The following is a 19138-nucleotide window of genomic DNA, read 5'->3' on the forward strand; positions in this document are numbered from 1 at the left end:
ATCTCCAATTTAACTTGACCCAAACTGAATGTCTTCCTTCTGGCAGACACTGCTGGTTGCCTGCCCAGTGTCTATTCTCCCATTCTTTATTAGTAAGAGAACTCCCATTTTATCATGAATATCAATGCATGGAGATAAAAAGCACTTATTCCACAATCTCTCTTATATTTAGATGTGGCCATGTTACCGGTTTCTGATATTTAAGAAGTGTTTAGGAAGTCTCTCTTTTCTTTCTTTTTTTTTTTTTTTTTTTTTTTTTTTTTTTTTTTTTTGTCTTTTTAGGGCCGCACCCACAGCATATGAGGTTCCCAGGCTAGGGGTTGAATTGGAGCTGTAGCTGCTAGCCACAGCCACAGCCTCAGCAACGCCAGATCCGAGCCACATCTGTGACCTATACCACAGCTCATAGCGATGCCGGATCCCTAGCCCACTGAGTAAGGCCAAAGATCAAACTCTCGTTCTCATGGATACCAGTCAGATTCCTTTCCACTGAGTCATGACGGGAACTCCTGGAAGTCTCTTAAAGGAAACTGACTAGCTGGAAGCTACATCATTTTGCTTTCCCCTCTTGTTCCTCCTTCCACTGCACTGTCTGGAATGTAGTGCAGGATTTCTGGCGCTCCAGCAGCTATTTTGGACCTTAAGGTAACTTTGATGATGGAAGCCAGATGCTAAAGTTGGCAGAGCAGACAGACCTCTGGATCCCTGATGATTTCTTGGAGCTACCAGAGCAGCCCTGGATTTTCTGTTATATATTCAGTCAAACCTAATCCTAATAAATATCCTTCCCAAGTTGGCCCCTCCTCTGTGTTCCCTACCATTCCCACCCATCCAAACCTCGCTTGCCCCCTTACTCTCCCACATTCTCTTAATTTTTTTTTTCAGTCTTTTTGCCTTTTCTAGGGCCACTCCCGCGGCATATGGAGGTTCCCAGGCTAGGGGTCTAATTGGAGCTGTAGCCACTGGCCTACACCAGAGCCACAGCAACACAGGATCCAAACCACGTCTGCAACCTACACCACAGCTCACGGCAACGCCAAATCCTTAACCCACTGAGCAAGGCCAGTGATTGAACCCGCAACCTCATGGTTCCTAGTAGGATTTGTTAACCACTGAGCCACAACGGGAACTCCCTGAATTCTTTTAATTCTATCTCCTTAGTATATCTCAAGTGTGTCCCCACTTCTCTAGCCATATCACCAGACCCTTATTGCAGGCTCTCTTCTTTTCTCTTGCCATGACTTTAATTCTTCAGTTTCTCCAACCTAGTCACTCTACTCATTCTCCATACTGCTGCTACAATGATCTTTCTCCAGTACAAGTCTGACTTTGTCACTTTGTTGCTAAAAATTCTTCAGTGGCTCCTCCCAACCATATTCATAGTAATAGTTATCACGACCAAGAGCACAGTAAATGGGAAGCATTGTGCTAAGCACTTAAGAAGCATTTACATTCTCACAGTTGTCCTTAGAAACAGGTACAATCATTCATTCATGGATGAAGAAACAGACACTTGATCCAGATAAATAATCTGCCAAAAGTCAGTAGTTAAGTGGAAGAGTGGAAATCTGAACAAACTCTGACCCCCAAACCTCTCATTTTAGGTCAATATTCCTTCAGGATACAGTCCAAACTCATTAGCATGGCAAACTATGCCCTTTGCTTACGCTTCAGCTTCTTCTCTCACCAATCCATAAGGAGATGTTGAAGATATTATTATTATTATTATTTCTTTTTACGGCTATTATTATTATCATTTCTTTTTATGGCTGCACCTGTGGCATATGGAAGTTCCCAGGCAAGGGGTGGGATTGGAGCTGTAGCTGCTGGCCTATGCAACACTGGATCTGAGCTGCATCTGTGACCTATGACCTGAATATGACCTGAATTTGCTTTCATTAAGGCCAGGAAAGTAAAATTATAATAAACTCTGGGGTATAAATAAAATATTTAAACTTAATGTGAACTTTAATATATCTACTTTTCAAAATTTCAGCATATTTTCAACTACTTCAACATTCTGCAATAAACTAGCTGTTAAAATATACAAAAAAGCATATAGAGAGATTCACATGGCAACTGAAGAAAAATGCACAACCTAAAAGTTGTGAGTTATGTTTCGTTTGAAGAATTTGCTGGGAACTATAGCCTGGGAAACAGCCTCTCAGATAGCTCTGAGGAACTGCTCCAAAGAGGGAGGGAGGAGCCTGGATATAAAGGAATTTTTGCTGAAAACGAAACAAAACATGTAGTTGAATATCAAAAGATTACTGCTAATCACAACCCCCTCCCCCCTGAGATCTCAAGTGTATGGTTTTGGTGCTTTTCTACATATGGGAAAATGCAAGCATCTGAGCTCATTGACATGATCACCTAGATACGAATCTTAACTATCCAGGGCCAGTGTTCTGTTTTTGTCCATTCTGAATTTTCCTCAGGGTACACCATAGGGGATGGCTGTTGTGGCTGATGACTTGATGGCAGGCAACATTCTTTGTTTACTGAAATAGGAGGCAACCCTTTTTTGTCCACATTTTTCCTGTTGTCTCAGGCACCAGTATTTCTTGGCATGGCATTGTCAGATCCTGTCTTTACATGAAATCTTGATATTTTGTTTATCATAGATAGATTATTTTTATTTTTTAGATGTTGCATTAAATATTATTTATCGTGGAATCCCTGTTGTGGTGCAGTAGAAACGAACCCAACTAGTATCCATGAGGATGCAGATTTGATCCCTGGCCTCGCTTGGTGGAGTTGCCGTGAGCTGTGGTGTCGGTCACAGATGTGGCTTAGATCCCTCATTGCTATGGTTGTGGCATAGGCTGGCAGCTGTAGCTCCGATTCAACCCCTAGCCTGGGAACTTCCATATGCCATGGGTGAGGCCCTAAAAAGCCCCTCCCCCCAAAAAAAAGAAAAAAAGAAAAAAATGTTATTTATATTGATGATTGGGGTTTTTGGTGCCCCCTTAAATTTTGTGCCCAAGGTGCGTGCCTCATTCATCTCACCCTAATCCTGGCCCTGCTCTTCAGCCGTATGGGACTGTTTGAAGACTCCTAAACACAAAATTATCTTTCTTCTCTTATTTTTGTCATTCTTGCCTAGCACATGATGGTACTCCAGAAATATTTGTGGATATGTGAATGAATACTTTCCTTCTGATCTTAACACTTTTTGGCAGCCCTGACCACTGGCTGAATAACTCCTACTTGGGGTTTTTTAATGACTGAACTGGAATGTCACCTCTACCAGGAAGTTCTCCCTGACTGTTCACCCCTCACCCCACCCCTGTCCTTCCTGCCCTCCTCTAAGTCTGGGTTAGCATCTTCTCCATTGTTCTCAGTGAACTCTGTGGTCCCCTCCCAAACAGCATTTCTTACCATGTTCTGAGATTTCCTATGATTTGCTCTGGATCACAAGTACACTTGTGAGCTGCTCATGAGCAAAGACCATAGCTTTCTTGTCTCTGTACCCTCAGCCCCCAAAGTACATACTAGTGAGCATGCTCGTAGGATGAATGGATGGATAGATGGATAAATGCTATGTTTTAAGATATAGCTGGTAGCAAATTACAAATGGAATCTATATCAAGGGAGAGTGAGACTCATGAGGAACCTTTGCCAGAATCCAGGCAAAAGAGGATCAGGGACTAGACTACAGTAGTAGGTTGGACTTATGAGACATTTCAGAAGCAGGCTTTCACTATCTAGCTCTTGTCCACCTTCCCACTCCATTTCTTAATATCCTCCCTGCTCGTGGCTGTGCTCCAAGATTCCTAAAGTTCTTGTGATTCCTCCTTGTCCCTAGTTGTTTTTCTTACCTCTAGGCCTTTTCACATGCTACTTCTTTTACCTGAAACTCTTTTCCTCTTCCCTTTGTAGGCAACCACTACCCTTCAAGTCTAAATATTTATTTCTAAGAGGCTGTCCAGGTCAGGCCTTGACGCGGCCCCTGATACATGCTTATATAACATCCTGTTCTGTCGCGATGCTTGTGATAGCGACTGCCAGTTGCCTGTTCGATACCCATACAGATGTGATGACTGGAAAAGGCAGAGAGCCTCCAGAAAGGAACACAGCCCTGCAAACGCTTTAATTTCAGTCCAGCTCTTGACCCCCAGAACTATAAGATAATAAATTTATGTTGCTTTAAGCCACTAAAGGTTATAGCACTTTGCTATAACCACCACAAGAAGCTAACAAAGCTCCCTGTCTCATGCAAGCTGAAACTGAAGTTCAACAGTGAAGTACGGAAACTCATGGACTTGGAAAACAGACTCGTGGTTGCCAAGGGGGAGGGAGTGGGATGGAGTGGGAATCTGGGGTTAATAAATGCAAACTATTGCCTTTGGAATGGATAAGCAATGAGATTCTGCTGTATAGCACTGGGAACTATATCTAGTCACTTATGATGGAGCATGATGGGGGATAATGTGAGGAAAAGAATATACATGTGTATGTGTGACTGGATCACTTGGCTGTACAGTAGAAAATTGGCAAAACACTGTAAACCAGCTATAATGGAAAACACAAAAATCATTTGAAAACAAAACAAAACAAAACAAAAAATACAGTTAAGTCCAAGCTTCCAAATGATCTGGTCCCTGTCACCTCTCTGGCTTCATCTCCCACTTTCTACTTTTATCACTCTAGCCACAATGTCCTCTTGATCCAGTCATTATTCTATAGCTTTGGAAAAAAAATGCAGAAAGCTTCATTCCCCAGAGGAGAGGAGAGGAGAAGAGAAGTGATTTGCCCCTGGTGTCCTAGCAGGGACTTGAACTCAGGTCTCTGACCCAACTACCAGTGGTTGCTTAGATTTTACTTCAGCTTCCTCCCCAGAAAACTTGTAGTTATGTCTCCATGGCCACCTACTGAGGTGCTTAAATTCTCTTTCAATGAGGGAATCTTTCTTTTGACTATATTATTCCTTGTGAGAAGAGAAGTTTGTTTCTTACTGTGTGGAATTCAAGGATGGAAATATTTTTCCCTTGAAAAAGCAGAGGAAGATATTCCCAGAGCATCAAATTGTAGGGATCAAGATAGGCAAGTTCTAGAGTTCCCTGGGTTATTGGGTTAAGGCTTAAGGATTGGCAGGTTTGATTCTGGCCCAGGAATTTCCACATGCCACAGATGCAAGCAAAAAAAAAAAAAAAAAAAAAAAAAAAAAAAGACAAGTAAATTCCTTAGGAGGAAAAGTCAGGCTTGGCTTTCCTTCAGCCAAGGAGGTTTATTATATGGATTCTTATTTATACCCTGGGATGTAGAGTGAACTATACAGAAACCAGGACATTTCTAAATGTTGTTGGCTTTATCAGTTGTTGGCCTTATCAATCTGAGTGCAAAAAGCCCTCCTTATTTTGCTGACCTGGCATTTACATTTCCAAAAGAGAAGGTCTGATTGGTTAGTTCCCATCAGTGGAGCCCCCCATATGCCCCCCACCCCATGCCCTTTTGTGCTGAGTCACTTCAGTATTGATCAGCCTCCCTTGTGTCCAGCTGATGTATGTTGCAGGCTGCTCTGGGACTGATGTCTGTTCTGCTCAACTCTGGCCACAAGAGCAGAAGTGGCTTCCTCTACAAAGCTTGTGGGTACCTGCCTGGCAAATCCAGCAGGCCTGATGTTGTTTGGAATTTTTTTTCTTTGGTCTGCCTAGCATTGCATTCATTTGGGAACTCCCCCTAGATCAGGGGTCTGCGGACTTTTTCTGTAAAGAGCAGAGAGTAAATATTTTAGGCTTTGGGGCCAAAATTCTCTGTTGTAACTACTCAACTCTGCAACCATAGCCGCGTGCAGCCTTAAGCAGTAGTTAAATAAGCGAGTATGGTCTTGTTCCAAGAACACCTCATTTGCTAAAATAGGCAGGAGGTCATACTTTGCCTACTCAGAACCTTCATGCTCCAACCCTCCCTCATAGGGCTCCCAGCCTGACATATTCTCCTGAATCTTTGTACGATTAACCTCTACCACCACCTAAATCATTGTGCAAATGTCACCTCCTCAGGGAAGCCTTCCCTGATACCCTGAGCCTGGGCTAGATTTCCCTAGTACTTATTTTCCTAGAGCACATGTGTCTCCTTCATGGCATTTAGTGTCATAATTTTCAGGCTCTTTACGATAAGTTGCTGTCTGTCTTTCCAAAAGACATAAGGGTGAGGCCCAGTCTGTTTTGTTCAATACTCGGCATAATGCTTAATGCATAGTTGTAGCTCAGTATGTATTTCCTGGAAGAAAGAGAGAGAGAAGGAGAGAAAGAGAGAGGGTTCGAGGGAGGGAGGAATCAGTCCTCTGAATTTGCTGTTGAATGACTGAGCATCTAAGAGTAACAAAAATAAAAGGACATTCTTCTTACCTGTGCATTGTTAAAATCAGGAGCACAGGAAGAACTGGCAACGCGGCACTCCTTCCCACCTATTCAGACATCTGGTAGCCTTTGGCACTTGGGGCTTCTCCCTGGAGATGACATCACATCTCCAGTTTGACTGCAGAGTTGGCTGGAGCGTATCCTCACAGTCCTTTCTCCCAAAACCCTGACCCTCCCACATCTCCTCCCTTCTGTCCAGGTTCCCCACAGGGATGTGGGGATGCATCAAGGTCAGCTGTCTCTACACACCCTTTTCCAGAGTTCCTGGGGCCTCCTGAGGTCAGATCCCAGCTCCCAACCTAAACGTTATAGGACCTTGAACACGTCACTTAAACTCTCCAAGCTTCAGTTTCTTCTCTGTAAAGCAAAGACAATAAAATTACCTCTGACATAGGGCTATTGGGAAGATTTAATAAGGTAATATGTAGAAATACTTAATAGGAAGTCTGACACATACACTTAGTGTAAATAATAATAATTGGCTAAATTTTAGAAAAAGAACATTCTGATTATCTGATTGAAGCCACTGGGCCCATCTTTAAAGTATGTGGGGTCAGGGTTAGAGTACAAATATTCAAAATGATTGAAAACTAAACATTACGCTGTCAAATAAGGTTTGTCACTGTACAGCACAGGGAACTATGTCCAATCTTTTGGAATAGAACATGATGTAAGATAACATGAGAAGAAGAATGTATATATTTTTGTATGACTGGGTCACTAAGCTGTACAGCAGAAATTGACATAGCACTGTAAATCAACTATACTCTAATTAAAAAAAAAAAAGGATTTGTCTTCTTCCTCTAGCTTGACAAATATGGTTTCAGTATGACAAAACTTTGTAAAAATTGGAAAACTCTAGTGTTTATATGACTGAAAGTTGGCAAAATAGCAGAGAAAACTGAATTTAATTATTATTGTTCAGGGGCTGCTGATGGCCAAGAAATATCTGCATTGTAACAAAGACTGGAGTTCCCTGGTGGCTCAGTGGATTAAGGATCTGGTGTTGTCACTGTTGTGGCTTGGGTCACTGCTGTGGTGCAGGTTCAATTCCTGGCCCAAGCACTGCCACATGCCATGAGTGTAGCCAAAAAACAAAACAAAACAAAGACTCCTATTCAGCCCTCAGAGAATCCCCAGGATAAATGGGGCCTTAAAAGGCAAGTCTGACCTGAGGAGATAGGCAACGCCTGTTGCCCTCACTGTCCTTTACTGCCCCGACCCCATGTGAGAAGAACAGGATTCTTCAGCTAGGCGTCCTCATTCTGAATCTGCACTCTACATGCTTTTGCTAAGCAGCAGTAGAGCCACAATTGCTAAGTAACAAAATACACAGCAATCAATGCTTTACTTCTTTATTTCCTGATTGACAGCCGAGTTTCAGGGAAGTACTCTGACAAGTAACTTAATAACAAACACATCAAAATAAAACTAATGAAAGAAGGATAAGATACTGATCTGTAAAAAATGGCAACACAATTTTTTTAAGTCAGGAAAAATCACTAAGCTGTATTGCTCATAAATGCCTATTAAAAACCTTTTTATTTTATTTATTTATTTTTTTTAATGTCTATCAGTAATTACTTTAATTTTTTTTGTGTGTGTGTGTCTTTTTTTTTTTTTTTTTTTTGCTATTTCTTGGGCCACTTCCGCGGCATATGGAGTTTCCTAGGCTAGGAGTCAAATCGGAGCTGTAGCCACCGGCCTATGCCAGAGTCACAGCAACGCGGGATCCGAGCCGCGTCTGCAACCTACACCACAGCTCACGGCAACGCCGGATCCTTAACCCACTGAGCAAGGGCAGGGACCGAACCCGCAACCTCACGGTTCCTAGTCGGATTCATTAACCACTGCGCCACGACGGGAACTCCTAAAAACCTTTTTAAAACAATGGTGCCTACAACAGGCTGGGGGCTCAACTGAAAACGGAGATAAGGATAGAATTTTCATTTTACAGAGAGGAAATGGAAGCACAGAGAGGCAAGCAGCATGCAGAAGGTCACACAGCTACTAAGTGGTAAGGGAAGAATTCCAAGCCAGGTTCATTTGTGTCCAGATTTGGACCTAGTGACAACCATGACACACTGGCTTTTTGCTCCCTTCGGCCTCACATCCAGAGAAATCATATAATCAACATTAGTGAAGACAAATTCAGTAGGACCTCTGGCTGAGCATCTTTTTCTGCTTACTCCTCAGGTTCTCCAAAAGACAAGCAAGTCTTATGAATACCAGGCAAACAGTTAATAAACATATATTAGGAGTTCCTGTCGTGGCTCAGTGGTTAACAAATCCGACTGGGAACCATGAGGTTGCGGGTTTGACCCCTGGCCTTACTCAATGGGTTAAGGATTTGGCGTTGCCGTGAGCTGTGGTGTAGGTTGTAGACGTGGCTCTGATCCCAAGTTGCTGTAGCTGTGGTGTAGGCCAGTGGCTACAGCTCCAATTAGACCCCTAGCCTGGGAACCTCCATATGCCATGGCAAAAATAGACAAAAAAAAAAAAAAGTTAAAGTGTTAGGTTATAAGATGTTGTAAAGCAACACTTACTGACATACCCCTTCCTATTGATTAAAAACCTGACCAACCACTGAACTTGGAAGGACCTCTTCCCTCTAATTACAAAACGTTGACTTGCTTCATCTTACTTTTGCAGATCAACCGGCTTTACAAGGTTATTACAAGTTGAAAAAGTGCCAAGAGGGCCTTAAGCAGTAAGATGGGGTAACACAGTGTAGTGCTATGAAGATATTGACAGTATCTTTAAGTTTGGTTGATATCTTTATGATTAATGAGATTTTAGCAGCTTTATTGAAATATTTTTCATATTCCATAAGATTAAAATGTACAGCTGATTTGTTTTAATATATTCAGAGTTGTGACACCATCACCATAATCTAATTTTAGAACATTTTCAACACCCTGAAAAGAAATCCCATGCCCATTAGCAATCACTCCCCATTTCCTGTCACCCTAGCCTAGGCAACCTCAAACCACTTTCTGTCTCTATCTAGGTGCTTAATCTGGATAATTCATGTAAAAGGAATCACACGATATGTGCCTTTTTCGGTCCCTGGCTTCTTGCACTTAGCATAATGCTTTTAACATTTATCCATGCTATAACATTTATGAGTATTTCCCTCCTTTTTATGACCAAATGATATTCCATTGTATGAATATACAATATATTTATGCATTACGCAGCTGTTAGATGTTTAGGTTTTTCCACTTTTTCGCTACGACAAATAATGCTTCTATGATACACAAAAATATACTCGAAATGGATTAAAGACCTAAATATAAGACCAGATACTCTAAAACTCTTAGAGGAAAACACAGGCAAACACTTTCCAACATAAACCACAGCAACATCTTAGATCTACCTCCTAGAGTAACGGTAAAAAAAAAACCCAAAACGAAAAAACAAATGGGACTTAAACTTAAACTTCTGCACAGCAAAGGAAACCTTAAATAAGAAAAAAAGACAACCCACATAATGGGAGAAAATATTTGCAAATGAAGCGACTGATAAGTGATTAATCTCCAAAATTTATAAATACCTTCTGCAGTTCAATACCAAAAAAAAACAAACAACCCCATCAAAAAATGGGCAGAAGATCTAAACAGACAATTCTCCAAAGAAGACATCAGATGGCCAAAAACCACATGAAAAGGTGTTCAACATCACTCATCATTAGAGAAATGCAAATCAAAACCACTATGAGGTACCACCTTACACCAGCCAGAATGGCCATCATCAAAAAGTCTACAAACAATAACGGCTGGAGAGGGTGTGGAGAAAAAGGAACCCTAGTACACTGTTGGTGGGAATGTAAATTGGTGCAACCACTGTGGAAAGCAGTATGGAGATTCCTCAGAAAACTAAAAATAGAACTACCATTGGATCCAGCAATCCCACTCCTGGGCATCTATCCAGAGAAAACCATGACTCGAAAAGGCACATGTACTCCAATGTTCACTGCAGCACTCTTTGCAATAGCCAAGACATGGAAACAACATAAATGTCCATCGACAGAGGAGTAGATAAAGAAGATGTAGTACTTATACACAGTGGAATATTACTCCGCCATTGAAAGGAACAAAATAAGGGTATTTGCAGCAACATGGATGGACCTAGAAATTATCATGCCGAGTGAAGTCAGTCAGATGGTGAGACACCAACATTAAATATCCTCATTTACATGTGGAATCTAAAAAAAGGACACAATGAACTTCTTTGCAGAACAGATGCTGCCTCACAGACATTGAAAAACTTATGGATTCCCAATGAGACAGGTTAGGGGGTTTGGATGGAAATGCTATAAAGTTTGGTTGTGATGATCATTGTACAACTATAAATGTAACAAAATGTATTGAGTAATAAAAAAGCATAATGGAAAAGAATATTTTTAAAGAGTGTATACCTATGTATAACTGAATTGCTTTGCTGTACAGCAGAAATTAACACAACATTGTAAATCAACTACACATCAAAAATTTTTTAAAAAATGCTTCTATGAACTTATGTGTACACGTTTTTGTGTGGACATACATTTCCATTTCTCTTGCATATACACCTATGACTACAACTGCTAGGTTATATGTTATCACAATATCTAAACTTCTGAGGAAATGCTAGGCGATTTTTCAAAACAATTGCACCGTTTCACATTCCCAGCAGCAGTATATATGGGTTCCAATTTATCCACTTGTTCACCATTGCTTGTATTCTTGATTTTAATCATCCTAATGGGTGTGAGGTGGTATCTCATTGTGCTTTTGATATTCATTTCCCTCACATCAAATGATGATTTTCTTCGGAGAAATGTCTACTCAAATCCTTTACCCATTTTTAAATTGGGCTATTCATCCTTATTATTAATTTGTAAGAGTTCTTTGTATTTCTGGATACAAGGCCCTTTTCAGAGATATAATTTGCAATATTTTCTCCCATTCTGTGAGTTGTCTTTTCACTTTTTTGATTGTGTCCATTGAACCATAAAAGTTTTCAATTTTGATGAGGTCATATTATCTGTTTTTTTCTTTGGTTGCTTATCCTTTTGCATCATACCTAAGAAATCATTTCCTAACCCAAGATCATGAAGATTTACTCCTATATTTTGTTCTAGTAATTTTACAGTTTTTGCTCTTACTTTTAGGTTTATAGTCCAAATTTTTGTGTACGGTGTGAGATAGGGGGTTAACCATGCTTTTCATATAGATATCCAGTTGTCCTAGATCACTTGTTGAAAATACTGTTCCTTCCTCCATTGAATTATCTTGTATCCTTTTCAAAAATCAATTGACTGTGAATGTGAGAGTTCATTTCTCAGGAGTCAAGTAATCCATGGCCATCTGCACATATTTAAGAGAGGTGGGCCAAAAAAGCTAATGGGAACTTTGTGTATGTTGGTGGGCTCCTAGATTTTACACTTCGTTATAGATTGATCTAAATCAGCCATTCTTAGGGTATTGCTCATGTTTTATTTTTAGCTATTTCCTCTTGGGCAAATCAGGTTTCTTGGGGAATGCTCTTTGACTCTCTTGCTTTGAAGGTAAAGACTAGAATGTCAGGGTTCTGGCAACCAAATAAGGTCAGAAATCAGGAGGAAGCCAGAGCTCAGTCTGCATCCGTTTACTAATTTTCCATTATTTTGCGACAGTGCTCCTGCCCTCAGCTGTGACTTACTCTCTCCCAGAATTACATCTCCCGTCTTCTGCCAGGTGAGAGAGGGACAGACACATAATGTGAAGTGGGAGAAGGGAAGCTAGCTATTTCTCAAACAGCTTTCAACCAGTCCTCCTAATTTGAGTCACCTACCTTCATCTTCATTTCTAAGGTACTTGGTGCCACCAGTTCCTGAGTCTTTTGAATTTTCTCCATATTCCATTATATCATGTTAGCTCTCACATCCTCTACTGCCAGTTTAGGACTTGGCTTCCTTGTGTCTGTTAAGTTAGTTAATACTCACCCATCCACATTCCAGATTTTTGATGCTGTCTCCTAGGTAACTCTCCCTGTGCTTGTGGGTTTAGGTCTTACCAAAAAAATTCATTTAATATAGGCTTTTTTTTTAATTAAAAATTTTTTTTTGGCCATGCCCATGGCATGCAGAAGCTCTCGGGCCAGAGATCGAAGCCGACCTATAGCAGTGACAATGGATCCCCAACACTCTGAGCCATCAGGGAACTCCTCCTTTAATACAGTTTTCCTTTCTTTCTTTCCTTCTTTCCTTTCTTTTTTTAAAACTTTTTTATGATTTTTATTTTTCCATTATAGTCGATTTACAGTGTTCTGTCAATTTCTACTGTACAGCAAAGTGACCCAGCCATACATATATACATACATTCTTTTCCTCATATTATCCTCCATCGTGTTCCATCACAAGTGATTAGATATAGTTCCCAGTGCTGTACAGCAGGATCTCATTGCTTATCCACCCCAAATGCAATAGTTTGCATGTATCAACCCCAGACTCTCAGTCCATCCCACTCCCTCCCCATCCCCTTTGGCAACCACACAGTCTATACTTCAAGTCCATGAGTTTCTTTTCTATTTATTTGTGAAAGGTTCATTTGTGTCATATATTAGATTCTAGATATGTGACATCATATGGTATTTGTCCTTCTCTTTCTGACTTATCTCACTTAGTATGAGAGTCTCTAGTTTCATCCATGTTGCTGCAAATGGCATTATTTTGTTCTTTTATGGCTGAGTAATATTCCATCATGTATATATACCACATTTTTTAAATAATGATTTTTATTTTTTCCATTATAGCTGGTTTACAGTGTTCTGTCAATTTTCTACTATACAGCAAGGCGACCCAGTGACATACAGGTATGCATTCTTTTTTCTCACATTATCATGCTCCATCATAAGTGACTAGACATATTTCCCAGTGCTATACATCAGGATCTCAGTGCTAATCCATTCCAAAGGTAACAGTTACATCTATTAACCCCAATTCCCGGTCCATCCCACTCCCTCCCACTTCCCCTTGGCAACCACAAGTCTCTTCTCCCTGTCCATGATTTTCTTTTCTGTATATATCACATCTTCTTAATCCATTCATCTGTCAATGGACATTTAGGTTGTTTCCATGTTTTGGCTATTGTGAATAGTGCTGAAATGAACATAAGGGTGCATGTATCTTTTCCAGTGAAGGTTTTGTCCAGATATATGCCCAAGAGTGGGACTGCTGGGTCATATGGTAGTTTTATATTTAGTTTTCTGAGGTTAACATAGTTTTAAGTGAGGTTTTAAGAGGCAGAAAATCAGATGCTTGGCTTCATTCACTATCTTCATCTGGGAATCCAATAACCATCTATTTTAAAAACACCAAGTGAAAGGTGAATGATGTAGTGGAGGTCTCTCTCTCTGCACACTCCCTTTGCCCTTGTATTCCATCACTCTGTCGTTTCCCAACTTATGTCTTAATCTTTGATTATTTATTTTGGTTTCCTTTGCTGCCTCTTCTTCCTCTCTCTGTCCCCTAAATGATAGGAAACTCTACATTTGGTGCTCAGTCCTCATTTCTGGCCTTTTCACCCTTTACCTCTTTAATGGCCGTCATCTCCGAATGGTCTTCCCAGACCATGCTTTTTCTACACTTTTTCCCAAACCCATTACTCTGTCTCATCTCCCTGATTATTTCCTTCCTCACACTCATCCACTATCTAAAATGATGTTTATTAACTTATTCTGTCTCTTCCCATTAGAACAGAAACTCCATGAGGGCAGGAGCTGCATCTGTCTTGTTCAGAGCTGTATCAAACAGTACCTGCCTGGCATGTTATAACAGGTACTCAGTAATGCTGTCTGAAGCAGTGAGTGAAAGACGTGACTTCTTGCTAGATTTTTTTTTTTTTTTTGCCTTTTTAGGGCCACACCTGTAGAATATGGAGGTTCCCAGGCTAGGAGTTGAATCAGAGTTGTAGCCACTGGCCTAGACCACAGCCACAGCAACGTGGGATCTGAGCCACGTCTGTGACCTATGTCATAGCTCATGGCAATGCCGGATCCTTAACCCACTGAGCAAGGCCAGGGAATGAACCTGCGTCAAGGATGCTAGTTAGATTCGTTTCCACTGAGCCACAACAGGAACTCCATATATTTCCTTACCTTTATCCTACATGCCTTCCCTCTCTGTTCCAATACTCATGATACCTAACCATTAGCAGTCCCCTGAATACTAAGACTTCATACCTCAGGGCCTTTGCATAAGCAGTTCACCCATAATGGAGGGCCCTTGCCTTCCTGCCAGACTCCCCCTTTGTGCTTGAAAACTCTGTCTCCTCCGCAGGCATCCTAACACCCCTTCCTCTGGACCTCACTCGTGTTGGTACATACGTCTATCCTTAACTCTGTCCCTCCACAGAAACCTCTCATTTGCTAACGTGCCAGTCACTCCAGCTAGACTGTGCTTCTTGAGGGCAGGGACCACATTCTATCTGTCTTTATAACTCCAGCCCCAGGAATTCAGAGTGTGTTGAAAGAAAGATCAGGATACATGTGATATATGTGAACTTAAATTTTATAACTGACCTTAGAAGTCACATTTGTGGGCATGTTTCTTATGCAGACTGAAGAGGAACTTTGACAATTACTGGATTCATTGACAAGTATGGGTTTATTAAGAGCCTTGTCAGGCTTTATACACATATATTTGAAAGTAACCCATTTGAGGACCTAAATGCATTGATCAAACAAATGGATGGCTGTCAAAACTCCTCTTTTCCCGGAACTCTGTAGAAATTGACTTAGACGCTCATTCAAACCCAGGAAATTCTCTTCTCATTTGAGCTAAAGCTACTTTCCTCAAACCACGCTTGGGTTCATTACATCGTCTGATGCCTTTGGATCAATAGGTGGAAAATGCCCATAGGTTTCAGATGTTTTTACCCTCACTGTTTCACTTCCTGGCTTAGACCAAAATATCTTTGGACTGAAGACAATTCAAGAGCTGGCTAACGACATTGATCTGGCCCAATTTAGACCATGGGCCTTTTTATGGTCATTCCCATCAGAGTGACAGTAATTAAGACTCTTGTCTGATGAGTGTATGATCTTCTCCATAAAACTGGTTAGCTGGGCAGACCTTTCTTCTTCCATGCTCTTAGTTGCCTCAAAGGCCTATGGGGGTGGGGTCCAGAGTGGGTCTCTTTCTTAAAGAAGATGAGCTCAGGAATTCCCTGGTGGCTCAGAGGGTTAAGGATCCATCCATTGTCACTGCTGAGGCTTGGATGGCTACTGTGGTGCAGGTTTGAGCCCTGGTTCTGGAACTTCTGCATGCTGAGGGTGTGGCAAAAAAAGAAAAAGAAAAAGAAAAAAAGAAAGCTAATGGGGGTAGCAAGAACTGATTGGGTCCAGGAAAAAAATGCAAGAACTGATTTGATCCAGGGAAGTGATTGCTAGAGGAGGGAGGAAGTCATGGAGCAGCAGGATTCGATGCCTGATGGCTCTGGGGCACAGGAGAGCTGAGGATAATGTCCTGGTGGCTGACGTGGTGACTGTGTGGATGGAGCTGCATGAAGTGGAATAAAGGGGGAAGTCAGTTGGGATCTTGATCTGCACTGTGTCCTCAACTTTAGGTTGGGGGGGAAGATACCATTGGCTATAAGGAGGAAAAGGGAAACTATGAGATTAGGGTGAGGCTTTTGAAAAGAAATCCTTTCCTAGGGTTGGGGTACAAAACTACTAAGACAAAACCTATGCCAAGAGAGGCTTTTCCTTTGCGGTATGACCTTGGAGGCTGCTTCACTTCAGTTCCTGTCCAGACCCACAACTTGGGAGGTGACATTAGCAGCTTCTCAAACAAGAAGAGTATTCTAATTCAGGAGGTACTGTCTCACCTTCAGCTTACAAAGGCCATTCTGGTGTCTACATGGGTCATGTTTCCCTAAGTTGTTAGGAGTAGACTGTAGGGGCTGATACTCCCGGGCGCTGATGAGCAGGAACATCTGGGACTTTGTCCTACTGACTTCAGCAGGGGAGTTGTGTCCATGGGAAACCCTGGCTAATGTGATCAGGCTTCCACGAATTTCTGCACCCTCTCTCTCCTGGAGGAGCTATAAAGGTCAAACGAGAGGTTCCCGCTGTGGCACAGTGGGTTAAGGACCTGACTGCAGTGGCTCAGGTCTCTTTGGAGATGGGGTTCAATCCCTACCTGGCACAGTAGGTTAAGGATCCAGAGTTGCCGCACCTGTGGCAAATTGAAGCTGTGGCTTCAATTTGGGAATTTCACCCAGGCTATGCCTCAGGTGCAGCCAATAATAATAGTAATAGTAATAATAATAATAATAAAAATCAAAGAAGATAATAAACGTGAAGCACCAAACGCAGGGCTTGGCACATAGTAGGTGCTGCCCACACTAGCACCTTTTCTTCCCTCTGATATCCACAGCCTTCAAAGGTGCCAGATCTCCAAACAGGTCATCCTGGTGGTGAAAGACCAACTGGAGTGTGACTCCTGGGATAATCATACCACCCTCCGAAGATCACTGTGCCGCCCCATAAAGAGCTGGGTACAGCCAGGGACCTAGCTAGTGCTCAATACACTCTGCTATATTTTCATTAATACAAATAAAAGAGTCTAGGGAAGACAGTTCAGATGTGACAGACCAAGGCTTGACTCCATCCCAGAATATTCATAAACAGTCTGCCACAAAGCACTTTTCCCACAAGAAAATGCAAATTGCTTTTTATTCATTTCGTCAGAATTTATAAACAGTCTGTGTCGTGGGCTGTGCATCAGCTTGTCACGGACACTATGCAAGGCCAGTCAGGAATGTTTGGCAAATCCATCCGAAGGCTCAGTGGGTTGCAAGGTATAGTGAGCTGACTGTGCACCCCACACTCCTCAACTCCACCCAAAGAGATATGTCCAGTCCTAACTCGCGGTGACTTCATTTGGAAAAAGGGTCTTTGCAGACATAATTAAGTTGAAGATTTTGCAAAGAGATGATCTTGAATTAACAGGCAGGCTCTAAATCCAGTGACTAATGTCTTTAGAAGAGACAAATGGAGAGAAATACAGGCAGAAGAGAAGGCTATGTAGAGACAGAGGTAGAGACTGGAGTGATGCTGGCCACGAGCCAAGCAAGGAATGTCAGGAGCCACCAGAAACTGGAAGAGACAAAGTAGGATTCTCCCTTAGAGACTTTTGAAGGAGCATGGCCCTGCTGACACTTGGATTTCAGACTTCTGGCTTCTCGACCTGTGGGAGAATACATTTTTGTTGTTTTAAGCCACCCAGTTTGTGGTCATTTGTTATAGCAGCAATAGGAAACTAATACATAAGGAACAGAAACAGAAACAAGAAAGGTGGAGAGAGGGTATTTTCTAGGAGGACATCATGCATATATCATGGGTATATCATGGATTCCAAGGATGGGAAGTTCAGACTGGCCCCATAAGGGAGGAGGACCAGGACTAGAAGTTGGCGTTGGGGTGGCTCTCTTGTTCATAGACACTTGACCTCTCTTGTCATCTTCTATCTGCAGGCTGGCTTTCTCTCGTTCTTACAAAGGAAGCTGAAATAGGCACCTTCAATGTGACATGTCCTTGCACTGCATTTTAAGTGTGTAAACAATCTTTTTAAAAAAACTGAAGTGTAGTTTATTTACAGTGTCATGTTAGTCTCAGGTTATACCATACCATATATATAACTGATTTCAGATTCTTTTCCCTTATAGGCTATTACAAAATATAAGTATAGTTCCCTGTGCTCTACAGTAGGTCCTTGTTGGTTACCTACTTTACATATAGTAGTGTGTATATGTTAATCCCAAACTCCTAATTTATCCCTCCCTTTCCCTTTCCTCTTTGGAAAGCCATAAGTTTATTTTCTATGTCTGAGAGTCTATTTCAGTTTGGTAAATGAGCTAATTTGCATTTTTTTTGGTCTTTTTGTCTTTTTAGCACCACACCCACGGCATATGGAGGTTCTGAGGCTAGGGGTCTAATCAGAGGTGTTGCTGCCAGCCTACACCACAGCCACAGCAATGCCAGATCTGAGCTGTGTCTGCGACCTACACCACAGCTCATGTCAGTGCCGGATCCTTAACCCACTGAGCAAGGCCAGGGATCAAATCCGAAACCTCATGGTTCCTAGTCGGATTCATTTCCACTGCGCCATGATGGGAACTCCTGTATCTATTTTTTTTTTTTTTTTTGTAGATTCCACATATAAGTGATATCATGTGAAATTTGTCTTTCCCTGTCTGACTTCACTTAGTATGATAATTTCTAGGGCCATTAATGTAGCTTGCAAATGGCATTATTTTATTCTTTTTTATGGCTGAGTAATATTCCATTGTGTGTATATTTTATATACACACACTATATCTTCTTTATTTATCTGACGATGGACATTTAAGTTGCTTCCATGTATTGGGTATTGTATATGCTGCTATGAACACTGGAGTGCATGTATATTTTTGAATTGTAGTTTTCTCCAGATACACGCCCAGGAGTGAGATCGCAGGATTATATGGTAACTCTATTTTTTGTTTTTTAAGGAATCTCTGTATTGTTCTCCATCGTGACTATACCAATTTACATTCCCACCAACAACGTAGGAGGGTTGCATCTATGGCATATGGAAGTTCTCAGGCTTGGGGCTGAATCAAAGCAGTAGCTACTGGCCTATGCCACAGTCATGGCGATAGCAACGCCAATCCAAGATGCATCTACAACCTGCATCATAGCTTGCGGCAATGCCAGATCCTTAAGCCACTGAGTGAGGCCAGGGATTGAACTTGAATCCTTATGGA

General features: G+C 41.6%; 1 protein-coding gene across 1 annotated transcript in view; it reads right to left on the reverse strand.

The window, feature by feature from the left end:
* Positions 1–13106: 13106 nt before the first annotated feature.
* LOC110256768 (uncharacterized) overlaps positions 13107–19138 on the reverse strand; it is a 130140-nt gene continuing 124108 nt past the window's right edge. The window contains exon 5 of the transcript XR_014827046.1: positions 13107–17580. The gene's annotated coding sequence lies outside the window, so the exon portion shown is untranslated. The remainder of the gene's footprint in view (positions 17581–19138) is intronic.

This window comes from Sus scrofa, chromosome 14 (genome assembly GCF_054392235.1).
Source record: "Sus scrofa isolate SSC_HxYL_T2T_F1_AM1 chromosome 14, Sscrofa_HxYL_maternal_Yorkshire_Landrace_v2.0, whole genome shotgun sequence".
NCBI lineage: Eukaryota > Metazoa > Chordata > Mammalia > Artiodactyla > Suidae > Sus > Sus scrofa.